The sequence below is a fragment of the Pholcus phalangioides genome, unplaced genomic scaffold, assembly GCF_987345545.1.
Source record: "Pholcus phalangioides strain wild (caught in Gottingen) unplaced genomic scaffold, Ppha-v1.0 ptg000014l_1, whole genome shotgun sequence".
In the NCBI taxonomy this organism is placed as follows: Eukaryota; Metazoa; Arthropoda; class Arachnida; order Araneae; family Pholcidae; genus Pholcus; species Pholcus phalangioides.
The window spans coordinates 27,508,154-27,521,624 of record NW_028301607.1 but is presented as its reverse complement, the minus strand read 5'-3'; positions in this window follow the sequence as shown (position 1 = coordinate 27,521,624).

Below are 13,471 nucleotides of genomic sequence, written 5' to 3'. Positions count from 1 at the left end.
CGCAATACGCTGTCGTGTTAGAAACACTTCTTTAGATTTGGTGTTCTCAAAGTGGAAAGTGTATATTCGTTTTAAAGCGTACCCGAATTCAAGCACACAAGCACACTTAATATTACCCTTAAAAAATCATATTTTGCAATGAAATTTAGGGGAATCGATATTGGAATTTTTTTTATTATTTTTCTTTTCTTTGGCTATATTCGAAGTGTTGGATACAGAAACTTCTGAGATCGGCAGTCTAGTTTGTATCGGATGGGCAGCGGTACGCGTTTTGGTAATACTAGTAAATAAAAAGTCTAGTTTTTGCGCCTTTGATGCGGTTTACAGACCAAACCAAATTGATTTATATGTTGGAATATAATCGTGGTTGTGCACATGAATGAATTTTTACTACTTCCGGAATCTACTGAAGAATTTATCATAAGAGTTAATAAAAAAAAGAGACATTCCCCCGGGAACGTTGTCGGAAACTAGGGTCCAGTGATTTCGAAACATCAAATGCTCACAGTGCCACGCTCGCGAGACGAATACCGCGATGATAAAACGCATAAATAAATGTCTCGGCTGCGGGGAGTGATAACATGTAACGAACAGATCCTGCTCATTTGCATACATAAAATCATGAAAATGGCCGTTGGGCCATAAATCTTTAAAAAAGCCCATAGTTTTTTTCTTTCTTTTCAAATAAAGCTAAACGAATTCTTCATCTTTGGGCGGCCATAGACACGACCTCCTATATAACCTTATCTAGGTGGTCGTGCCATAGAGCGCCCGCCTACCTGCTTTCACCCGCTCAAACTGCTTACACCTGCTTTAATCGGAATGAATTATTACAGTCGAATCCCGTTATAAGGAATTCCGAGATTCCGGAGAAATCACTTCGTTATAACGAAATTTCGTTATAAAGGAATTCCAGGTGTTTGCATTTTTCCTATGTAAACTTATCTGGAGGATTAGAAAAGTGTTTGTTATAAAACGAAATTATCGGTATGACGGTATTCGTTGAAACGGGATTCAATTGTATTTCTTTTCTCGTTTAAGGGGCCGTTCAATTATTACATCACCAAATTTTTAGCCATTTTTGAACCCCCACTCCCTTGTCAGCAAAATTTCGTCAGCACTGCCCCCTTACTTCCTAACGCATATTGGTGGGATCAGGAACGTTCGCGGGAGGGGGGGGGATAAGTGGTTCGTGCGCTTCCCCCAGACGAAAAAAATATTTTTTAATGTAAAAAAACATTTAAAAAAATTAAAATATCGATAGAAAATACATTTATATATTATTATAATCGATTTCTGTTGATTTCAATGCTATTTGAAGGGTAAGAACTCAAAATTTATCTTTAAGAAATTCATTGCGACCCACTCTTTAAGCTATATATGGTAAACCCTTGACTCGCGGACCAAATGTGGCCCTGAAGGTTATCTGATGTGGCTTGCCCCCTTAAACCAGTGTGGTTCTACATCGCTTAAGTTACCCGTGGAACATTCCCAGATTACTTAGGTGATCTTTGGCATAATTATGGATCACTTGAGTGATGCGTTGCACTGGTCCAGAGCACTTATAAGTGGCTCGGAAACATTTCCATAGCACTTAAGCAGCTTGGACACATTTCCTGAGCACTTGAAGGATCGGTGAAACATTTAGACATCGCTGAAGTGGCTCTGTAAGGGATTTATCATGAGGGAGAATGTTAGTTCTAGTGCCCACAAACGCTATAGCGAAAGATTGTTCTCGTTTTTGGCGCACCGAGTAAGATGCCATTAAGAATATGTCATATTTTCATAAAGGTTGGTTTATGACACAAAAGCATCATCCAAACCTCCTCTCTCCCTTGTCATCAAAAGTCAGCAAATTGGAAACCCCCCATCGATGCTGATGTAATACCTGAATGACCCCCCTAACCTGCTCACAACTTGCACTTTAAAACGCATACTTTCCTCTAAATATTCGTTTTATAGTGGAATAGCAAATCCATCAGAGTTTTTGTAACGATTAATTATCGTTATTGCTAATTGTTGATTAATTATAACACAATAAAAGTGAAATCGTTAATGAATTAATGATAATATATTATACTGAATCTCTCCCCAACAGAGTTTCATAGTGACGGAAAATTGTTGTTAATACTAATCATTAGTTAGTTATGACGTAATAAAATGAAATAGTTAATTAATCATTAATTAGTTAAGGATAATTGATAATTATAATGAGTCCCACGGAGTTTTGTGACGATCAATTACACAGCATTACACAAAAAAAAATTTGTGCCTGGAATTTTTTAACTGATTTTGACTATGTTTCCTGAGCTAGTTTCAAATATCAAAACAGTTTTTCTCTACCAGCTCCAGTTTTTGACATTCATCGTAGCTCAATTATGCAATATTTTACTTATAAACTCTATAACATTGAGAAGTAATTAAGTTTTTTTTATGTGTGGATTCGTTTTCCCTATGCTTTTTTCTTCCTGCTCCGAGTGTCCAAGTTGAATATTTGTTGTCCGGCTTTCGTAACGCATGGTCGTGGAATAATTCGGATCTAAATAAAGTTTTAAGTGTTTTTTTTAATCTGTTCCAGGATTTTTATTCATCAGATCACGAACAACTACATAAATTATAAAGCTCTTTGTTTTGAGGACTGATGAAATGAAAGATCGAACGAACATCCAGTCGAAGAAGTTGTAATAAACATCCTGATGTATTTTGCTACAGACGTGGTGAGTACAGGGCCGTCTTAAGAGCATCATGGGCCCCCGGGCCAAGTGATTTATCTGAGGCCCCACCTTAGAAATTCTCGAAAAATTTAACTACTTCTCATTTTTCTGAGGCCTCCTCTCCTCGTGAGCCCCCCGGGCCGATTGAAATATCCTTGCTTCTTGTACCTATGGGATAGCAGAGTCAAACAATATTACTGTATTAGAAAAGAGTGGCCTACGAAAGAGAACGTGGTTGTTGAGAAAGAAATGCCGTTCGTGAACCCTTAGCCAGACGAGACAGAATCATCTTGCCTTCGCTGTATATATAAAGCTAAAGTTAATGAAACAGTTCATGAAAGCTCTTGTTCACAGAATAGCCCTTGCTTTGCATACATAGGACAAAAAATGCATGGAATAAGTAAAGAAAAAATTAAAGCTGGAATTTTTGATGGTTCTCAAATCAGACAGCTCATATATGATCCTCATTTCGTAGATTCCATGGATGAGACAGTGTGGATTTCATTTTTCGTTGTTGTCAAGAAATTTCTTGGCAACTAGCAACTACAAGGCAGAAAACTATGTTGAACTAGTTAGCAGCATGCTCAACAACTTTAGAGACCTTGGTTGTAATATAAGCACAAAGGTTCATTACTTGCGCTGCCTCTTAGACGGTTTCCCCGAAAATCTATGTGATACAAGTGAGGAATAAGGTGAACAATTTCACCCGCACATAAAAGCAATGGAAGACCTATACCAGGGTAGATGGGATACTCATATGATGGTAGATTACTTTGGAATCTATATATAAAGAAACTGTGTAAGCAAAGTTTTCACTTAAGAATTCCAAACAAAAGAAGCTTTCGGAGTAGGAATCGCTGTGTCTTTTTCAATGAATTGAAATAATAAAAATTAATTAAGAAAATTTTTCCTTCAATTAAACGCCTATACCCTAAGCCTAATTTAATATTTTTACGTAAATAACGCTATTTTCATGTCACAAACAAGAGCTGATGGGCGAAAATTGTCATATTCGTTTTCAGCACATGAAATACACAATAATGCCAGTTAATAAAAGCCCGGCACAAAAATCAGTGTTGCGCATTGTTATTCTTAGGAATAGGTTAATATATTCTTAGGTCTCATTCATTAATACTAATCATTAACCTTGACGCGCGGACCAAATATGGTCCTGAAGGTTATTTGATGTTGCTTGCCCTCCTTAAACCCAATTTTGTAAAAATGAACCAAGCGGCACATTTTTACACATAGCTTAAATGATCCGTAGCACAATTCCAGAGCATTAAGAAGTAGGCCCGTGGCACATTCACACAGGGGCGTCGGAAGTGTTTCGAACCTGTGGGTGCTCGTCTTGAGTTCCCTGTAGGAAATTTCGATTTCTGAATCAATTCTGTGGGTGCTCGGACCTGTTTTACAAACTTCCGGGGGTGCTCAAGCACCCACAGCACTCCCGGCTCCGACGCCACTGCATTCACATATCACTTAAGTAACCCGCGACACAGTTCCAGAACACTTAAACGATCCGTGGAACATTTAGAGATCCCTTGAGTGACATGTGACACGATTTTAGAGCACTCAAATCAGAGACACTACGATCCCAACACTACCGCACAAAGCGGCTTGGTTAGTTGAAAGACGAACGAAACCACACGAGCAACAAATATCCTTTCTTTCTAAGGCTTTTTGGATCACGTGATATTTCCCTTTTTCTTGAGGGACATACAAGGTAACCAATACGGCGATTTCCTGTGCGACTCATGAAAGAAACAAATCTAAATTGAAGAAACATAGAAATGAATCGGTTTCTTTTTATTTTTAATGCGAGCTAGATATTTCGAATTTTTTTTTAACTTCAAGTTATCGATCTAATGTTTTTTTCTTCAAAAAATGCTTGATTAAAGTTGCGAAATTTCTTCGATGTAATTTATATGGGCCCCATAACTAATTTCAAAACATCCTGAACTATATGGATTGATGCCATTGGATAATAAAAGACAATACGGAGACATTAATTCTCATTTCCGCTCTTGAGAAAATATAAATAAGAAGTTGAAATCAATGTTATTGCATGGATATCCACCTCAAAAGTGGGTCTGGCTCATTATTTTATATTTAATTTTCTGGTCTTCGCATCTCTAAGCGAACTCAATATTTGGAAAACCAAAAATTCAATTCAATTTTTAAAATTATTGATGCGGCGGAAAACCCCACTAAATCTCCACATTCCACGCTAAAATCGGCAATTTTAACATTTAACATAAACTCTTATTTGGATCATCCTGTGTTTGTCCCTCAGAGTGATGCTGATGATGATTATGACGTCTATTCGAAAATCCTCATTCGGAATTGCAAGAGAAAAAATTGTGCTCTTTCCCTGCTGACCATGCCTCCCTATCTCCAAGATTTGTGGTGCTGAGGGGGCCTTGGACGATTCTTGTCATTTTTTATTTTCACACACAGTTAATTCATTACGGAGGGAGAAGCACATGAAAAATCTGGTTAGAGTTCCCGCAAAAGACAACGGTCTATAAGGGCCCCTGCAGCAGGATATGGGGGGAACTACTACTACTGCTAGTAGGGGTAGTTCTGGCTCTAGGGGGGGGGGGGCTATGATTCTGGCTCTGGTGTCTCTACCTCACGTTTAAAAAAAATGTCCATTTCTAGATAAGTGTTGTTTTATTGCTAACAAGGGCTATTCAAACCGAAACCTACGACTCCGAGTAGTTTGCCGATCTCGAACGACTAGACCATAGTGTCCCAAACTTTTTGTTCCATCGCCTTCTTCTTTGGAAATTTTTTTTTCATCGACCTCCAACTCAAGTAAATCCATAGGATCCTATGTTAAATCCGTAGGTTCTATCGCCCCCCCCCCCCCCGGACCATTCCATCGCTCACGAGCGGACGATATTGCCCACTTTAGAAAACACTGGACTATACCATAGGCTAGTGTGTGTCTCAACCCTTTTCAGCACATGGCCCTCTTTGAACAGCAATCAAAACTAAATTTATAACAAACACAAATTTTAAATACGATCGATTTTTGGACACCTGGGCCAGGCACGGTCCCAGAAGGAGGGATTATAATCCCCTCCCAAGAGCTGAATTATGTGGGGGAAAAAGATGTTTACAGGTCTAAAATACAGGACGATCTCTCCAACGAACCTACACAATGAAAATCAACCCTCCCGACATATCTCAATGGGTGCGCGCATACCCTGTGATCTTCCTTTTCGGTGGGAGCTTTTTATGCATGGCCGTTTCATCATCATCATCTCAAAGCAAAGCGGTGTTCTGGGGACCCATATTGAGCTGGTAGTAAGAGCTTTCATATCCACATTCGAAAATCATAGTATTAGATCTCATCATGTGATATGAGAATTGAACATGCAAGGTATGTTCCCAATCAGTACGATCCCTCGGAAAATATGAATTTCGAGGCCCCCTCCCCACCCCATCAGTATTTTTCTCTGAGGAAGAGGCGTACGCAGGGGAAGGGAGCATGTGGACTGGGCCTAAAATACAAAAGGTAGCCAATATTGGGGCCTTGAAAATTTTTGAGCCTTTGCGGAACGAGACTGGGTGGGGGGGGGGGGGAAATTCTGGTGCCCTGGCTGCCGGAGCAGGGGGGGGGGTGATAATGCCACCGTCTTTCACCCTTTCCTTCAACATAATGACGGGCGGGCGGGGGAGGGGGTAAAATGTGTTCTTTCCCGACTGATCAAGAATCTAGTGGATGGCCTTGAGTGTCAGCTAAACCAACGCCATCTATAGCTAGAGTAGGTATAGTTGATGTTGGCTAAACTCGATTCTCAAAGTTGTCACATTTTTTTCAAATTCGAACCTTACTGCTTTGCTTGTTCACGGCTTTCTGCGAGAGCCCCCCCCCCCCCCCCCCACCAGCTTCTCTGATGTCATCATTGAGTAGTGGAATTTAAGGTGGGCTCATTGGTCAGCTCCATGACAGACTTTTCACGGGTCTTTGTATAGTGAATTTACAGCATGAAAAAAAATTATGTTAATTGCCCCAGGCCGCATGAACTGGATTGCGGCCGACGCAATATAAATCTTACTTATACAATTCGCTTCTCCCGACACATCGATCTGAATCCGCACCTGGCGGTGCCCATTCAGCCTCGCAGGTCGCACGGCCAAAGAACCGTTCCTAGTTAAGAACACCGATTAGGGTTTATTTTTTTGAATTGTTTCCAACTCTGCTTCAACATTACAAGAGGGTGCCAAAATGCTTGCTTGACTCAGCTGACCAAACCTCTAGTTGTGTCCCCTGGATTATGATGGTCTTAAGGTGGCCTTGATGTACAAATAGGTGGGAGCAGAAAAGGGAAATGAATCTCTGCCCGTGCGGGATCTATTTTTGGTGCCCTGGTGACGTTTCTCAGCTCAAAAAAAGTTTTTTTACCTTTCAACTCGGATTTGGCACCCTTTCCTAGAGAGCTGCCCGATGAGGCTGCGCAGGTCGTACGGCCTCTGTGGGGGCTGAAAGGCTTCAGCCTAGTTTCTTATAATTTTTGTTTTATCATACTATAAATTCTTTATCGAGGGACCAGTGAAAACTCTGACCTCCAAGGCCCCCACTAAAGGTTCCAGCCTAGCGACCCTTGCTGCAGGACGTGGGTGCGATAAATGCATCCAATCTTCCCGACTAGGCCAGTAAGTCCTTTAGATGTTGTATCTATATAGAAAGTAATGAGTCCCGTATATACCGGATGACTCGAAACGTTTTACGCCATCTGCCAATAGCATTTTTTTTTTTTTGCCTTGTACAATTTCAGCGAATTCACAATGGCACTAACAATTTCATGGAATTAAAATTAATTTAATACTCTAGAATACTTTAAGACATTCATTTTTAAAAATATTGTTTGTTTACTTATAGCTCAGTGTCTGAATCAGAAGTGCCTTGTGTGGTGATGACGAAGCTCAGGTATAAAAAAATTAATTCTTCAGTCAGCTTTGCTCCTTATAAACAAAGCTTATAAACTGACCTGGAAGATCAAACTTCCAGTTCAGTAATTTTTTCAAGACCCAACAACATCGAGCTTATATAACTAGAGGAAGCATGACGTCACCATGGAGGGAGCACCTCCTAGAGATAGAACGCTTCCGCAGTATGCTTGAGACGTCAGTAAGTAGTCCATTTTCCCTCAGAATATTCAGGGGAAAAAATTCCCTGCTCGTGCCAGTATCATCGTTGTGAGGAAAAGAAATGACCGTATACAGAATTGGCGATTTCTATGCCCCACATCCAATCACTATGCGGTATTTGTGAGCCAATTAGGAAGATTCTACGCCAAAATAAGAAGAAACGAAATAGGATGCCGTGTTTCAAAATGTGGCAAACTTGCTAGGTAGTCTGAATGACGTTTATGGCAGACAGTGCAGAGGCCTTCTATCTCTAGGAGGTGCTGGCTGAGAACGGTGCCCCCAACATCTTTCGTCGGAAGACCACGTGATTCGGTGCAAATAAACACGATCCCCCATAGAGATCAATGTTAAAATTGCCGATTTCATCATATAAATGCGGAAATTTAGTCGAGTTTTCCACCACATCTATATAATTTTAAAAATTGTAATGGATTCTCGATTTTTGAAATATTGAGTTCTCTTAAAGATACGAAGCCTAGAAAATTAAATATAAAATAATGAGCCAGACCTACTTTTGAGGTGGATATCCATGCAATAACATTAATTTCAGCTTTTTATTTATATCTTCTCAAGCACGAAAATGAAAATTAATGTCTCCGTATTGTCTTATATTATCCAATTGCATCAATCCATATAGTTTAGGGTGTTTTGAAATTAATTATGGGCCCATATAAATTAAATTCCGCAGCTTTAATCAAGCATTATTTGAAGCAAAAACAGGCAGATCGATTCATTTCCGTTTCTTTCATTTAGATTTGTTCCTTTCATGAGTCGCATGCGGCATTCCTTTCACGAGAGTAATTAAAGATAATTCCAGAATTAATGAAAGAGATACTTTCAGCATTGACGACATTGATAAAATTAATGGAAGTGATAATTCCAGATAATGAAAAATAATTCAAAAATTAATGGAAGTGATAAACCGGAATTAATGGAAGTGGTAAACCGGAATTAATGGAAGTGATAAACCGGAATTAATGGAAGTGATAAACCAGAATTAATGAAAGAGATACTTTCAGCATTGACGACATTGATAAAATTAATGGAAGTGATAATTCCAGATAATGAAAAATAATTCAAAAATTAATGGAAGTGATAAACCGGAATTAATGGAAGTGGTAAACCGGAATTAATGGAAGTGATAAACCGGAATTAATGGAAGTGATAAACCAGAATTAATGAAAGTGATAAACCGGACTTAATGAAAGTAATAATTCCAGTTAATGAAAGTAATAATTCCAGTTAATGAAAGTAATAATTCCAGTTAATGAAAGATAATTCAAAAAAATTAATGAAAGTGATAATTCCAGAATTAATGAAAGTGATAATTCCAGAATTAATGAAAGTGATAATTCCAGAATTAATGAAAGTGATAATTCCAGAATTAATGAAAGTGGTCATTCCAGAATTAATGAAAGTGGTCATTCCAGAATTAATGAAAGTGATAATCTCAAAAAATTCCATAATTAATGAAAGTAATAATTCCAGAATTAATGAGACATAATTTCAGAATCAATGAAAGTGATAATTCCAAAAAATTCCATAGTTAATGAAAGTGATAATTCTAGAATTAATGAGACATAATTTCAGAATCAATGAAAGAAATAATTCCAGCATTAGTAAAAGAAATAATTCCAGCATTAGTAAAAGAAATAATATCACCATCAATGAAAGAAATAATATCACCATTAATGAAAGAAATAATATCACCATTAATGAAAGAAATAATATCACCATTAATGAAAGAAGTAATTTCAGCATTAATGAAAGAAACAAATCCAGAATTGATTAAAGCAATTATTCCAGAAGTAATGATAGAAATAATAATTAATAAAGAAATAATTCCAGAATTAATTTCAAAAAGGACTGATACACTTGGATAATATAAGACAATACGGAGACATTAATTTTCATTTTCGTGCTTGAGAAGATATAAATAAAAAGCAGAAATTAATGTTATTGCATGAATATCCACCTCAAAAGTAGGTCTGGCTCATTATTTTATATTTAATTTTCTAGGCTTCGTATCTTTAAGAGAACTCAATATTTCGAAAGTCAAAAATTCAATTCAATTTTTAAAATTATTTGATGCGGCGGAAAACCTTACTAAATTTCCGCTTTTCTATGCTAAAATCGGCAATTTTAACATTGATCTCTATGGGGATAGTGTTTGTTTGCGCCGAGTCACGTGGTATCCTTGCATTAGATGTAGACGACGTGGCGGCGGCTGGATGCCCCCTCCAGTAATATAAGCTCGATGCCCAAGAAAGATATCAAAAACAAAGGACCTCCATGCAAGCAGAAGACAGGTAAGATCATAAAAAGTGAATTTTTCCACATTCCACTTTATAGTAATGTGCTGCCATCTAATGTCATATTTAAAAACAATTAATGTGGTGATGATGAAGTTTAATTAAAAAACCTATATTCTTTATTCCTCCCAGTTCCTTATAAACAAAGCTCATAAACTGAACTGGAAATTTGAAAAGAAAGTTCGGTTATTTTATTTGAGCATAAGGAGACATCCAAAACAAAGAACCTCTTAATAAGCAGACGACAGACAAGAAGTCGGTTCCCTACAAGCTAAGCTCACAAACAGAACTGGAAGTTTAAACTGCCAGTTCAACTATTTTTGTAGGACACAAGGAGACATCCAGAACAAGTAAGCTGGAGAGAAGCAGACGACAGAGATTCTGAGGCTTGCATCGAGGTTATATAAGCTAACCATATTTGTTCGCGGAAAATACGGGAAATTCGTCTTCAAAATACGGGAAAATACGGCCAAAAGTGAGTAAAGTTGCCATTTCATGCGAAAATCACAGAAAAGTTGCTAATCGCGGGAAATGAATCTCAATTTGACATTGCAGTGAATTAAAATAAAAACCTTACAAATACGCGAGTTGAACATTGTAATTTGTTATCGTAATTGTCATAATATATTTTCTGGAGTTGGGAAGATAATTTTATTCGTTGATTTGATGAATGAAATGAAGAATAAAAAGTCAAGTTGGCTTCGTTGGAAATACATGGAAAACCGGACATTTCTGCAAAAAAGTCGGGACTATCTTCTGCGAAAGACTATCCCGGGAAATACGGGACGTATTGTCACCCTTAAGCCGGGTTTTCCTAGGAATAGGTTTGTTGCGCAGCGTGAACCGAATTAGACTATTTCGCGCCGACAGAAACACGTTACATAATCACGCTAGCGTTTGTGTTTTCCTAGCGAGGTGCATCAGGGCGGCTATATAAAGTACATTATATGGCTTTGGCATCAGCTACTCTGTCGTCGGTTTGAAGGGAAGGAAAATAAAACACAGAAGAGTAAAGAGAATATCGGCAAAACCGCGGTGCACGACGCATTTGACTCCTCCAGAAGCAGTCTGCCAATCACGCCCGACGTAAAGCGCTGTCGTCAGGCGTATTGCGCTTTGTTCTGAAAACAGTCATGCTGGTTTTCTTACTGGTGAGTGGACGGCGTGTCGCGCTGGGCGAATCACGTTGTGCGCGGTACAGGAAACCTGCTCCTAGGAAAACCCTGCTTAAGTAATATAAGCTGGATGGAGGCTTGATTTATATACAGTTTGTGCTGCCATCTAATTTCGAAATTTCAGGCAACTCATGCGATGATGAAAAAAGAAAGAGAAAGAGTTATTTGTTATTTTTTAGCATAAATTTTTTTTATGAGATGAAAATTTTGGTAACAAAATTCGTACAAAAGAATTCGGACAATATGGATGATCGAACAAATAAGTGAAAATACGGATTATGTGATCTTCAGATAGGGTTACCAGATTCAAAACTGAAAAAGTAGGACGCCTTGTTCGAACTTCAGTCAGTGCCCTCATAACGCATGCCTCCCCCACCCCGGGAAGTGCCAACACCATGGCCCCCATATCCTGGAGCGGGGTCCCTAGGATGGGAACTTTGGCGGGCTCCCCAGACCAGACTTTTCATGGGCCCCTTTATAGTGAATTTATAGCATGAAAAAATGAAAAAAATGATGAGAATCGTCCCGGGCCCTATCATCCTCCCCCTTGTGGGGGGCCATGGCCAACACCTTCTGCTTTAGAAGGTATTAGCTGTGCCGAACGGCCTCAAGAGAAGAGGTGCTTCAGAAAAACGAGACGTAGTTGAATTTTTGAGGTAGGGCCTCCAAAAAATCCCTTGGCTCGGGGCCCATGATGCAATTACCTCCATGCCTGTCAGTTCCTCCCTTGTGGGGATCATGGAACTGCAGTACTTGATTCCCTTACTTCTATTAATTTACATTAATTAAACGAAAACAGCAATAAAAAATTCGAAAAATTATCAAAGTTATCGAATTGCAACATACATTTGATAAAGAGGTGATGAAGTGATTTAAAAGTATGACAAAAACTCATGTCTGTTCTATATGGTTCGAGCCACGATGAGGGGTCAGTAGGTATTGGACATAGCAGGCCAACGCATGCGATATCTTTACCCTTTTTTGCTATATATCCAATGGCAATAGGAAAAAAGGACTTCTTCACTGACGTCGCAAGCTTCAGGCGGAGACCTTTTTCTATGTGGTGTTAACCAGACCTGCGAGCTAACCCCACTGTAGTCACAATGGTGGTCGGCTAAAGTTGGTTTTCTGTGGTTCCCAACTCGTTAGAGGTTTTTTGAATATTAACGTGGAGGTGTGTCTGGTTCTTCTGTGGTTCCCAACTTCAAGGCGCGAATACGAGCCGATCTCCCCTATAAAAAGTCTCGCCACAGAAAGCAACAGACCTAAAAACAATACAAATATAATTCAATCAAAACACATTAGTCACTTCACTTCTGAAATATAGATGGCGACACTGAAAAATCAAACACGACACTACATAAGCTCTCAGACTGTTAGATTCACACACAGTTACACTTCCGGTGTAAGTCACTAGTTAGTAAATCGCCCATAGATGGTGATAGACCTGAGTTGTGCTCGGTTTGAAAGAAAGAAAGACCCGCCAGCTCACCCTTAGTTGCGGACTTGTCATGGGTGCTCTTTCACCTGATTTCGTCTCTTCAGATTTACATTAGTTCATCTGATTTCATCATCACTATTTTCACCCATTAGAATACGCAAGGACCGAAGTGGGGATGGGGTCATCTGGTCGCAGCATGGCCCCCCACATCCTGAAGCAGGGCCCCTAGGCTGGGATCTTTTACGGGCCCCCCGACCAGACTTTCACGGGGGCCTCCTTCATGATGAATTTATAGCGTGAAAAAACAAAAAAATGATTAAAATCCTCCCGGGCCCCAGGGCCGGAGCCTTGTCAGCCCACCCCTTGTGGGGGCCATGGGTCGCAGGTAAAGAACTACTGGACCCAGGGCCGTCTTGAGAGCATCATGGGCCCCCGGGCCAAGTGATCCTTCAGAGGCCCTACCAGGCAAATTCTCGTAAATTTCAACCAGATCTCATTTTCGTGAGGCCCCCGGGCCGTGCTCGGGGTGGGCCCATGCCTTAAGACGGTACTGACTGGACCAGACTACCGATAAATCAAATATGTTCAAATCAGCTCCGCAGTGAGCAGTCAAGTCAAGAGCTTGAATGATTACGCTTCACCCGCCAGGTGGCTTCATTTCGCATC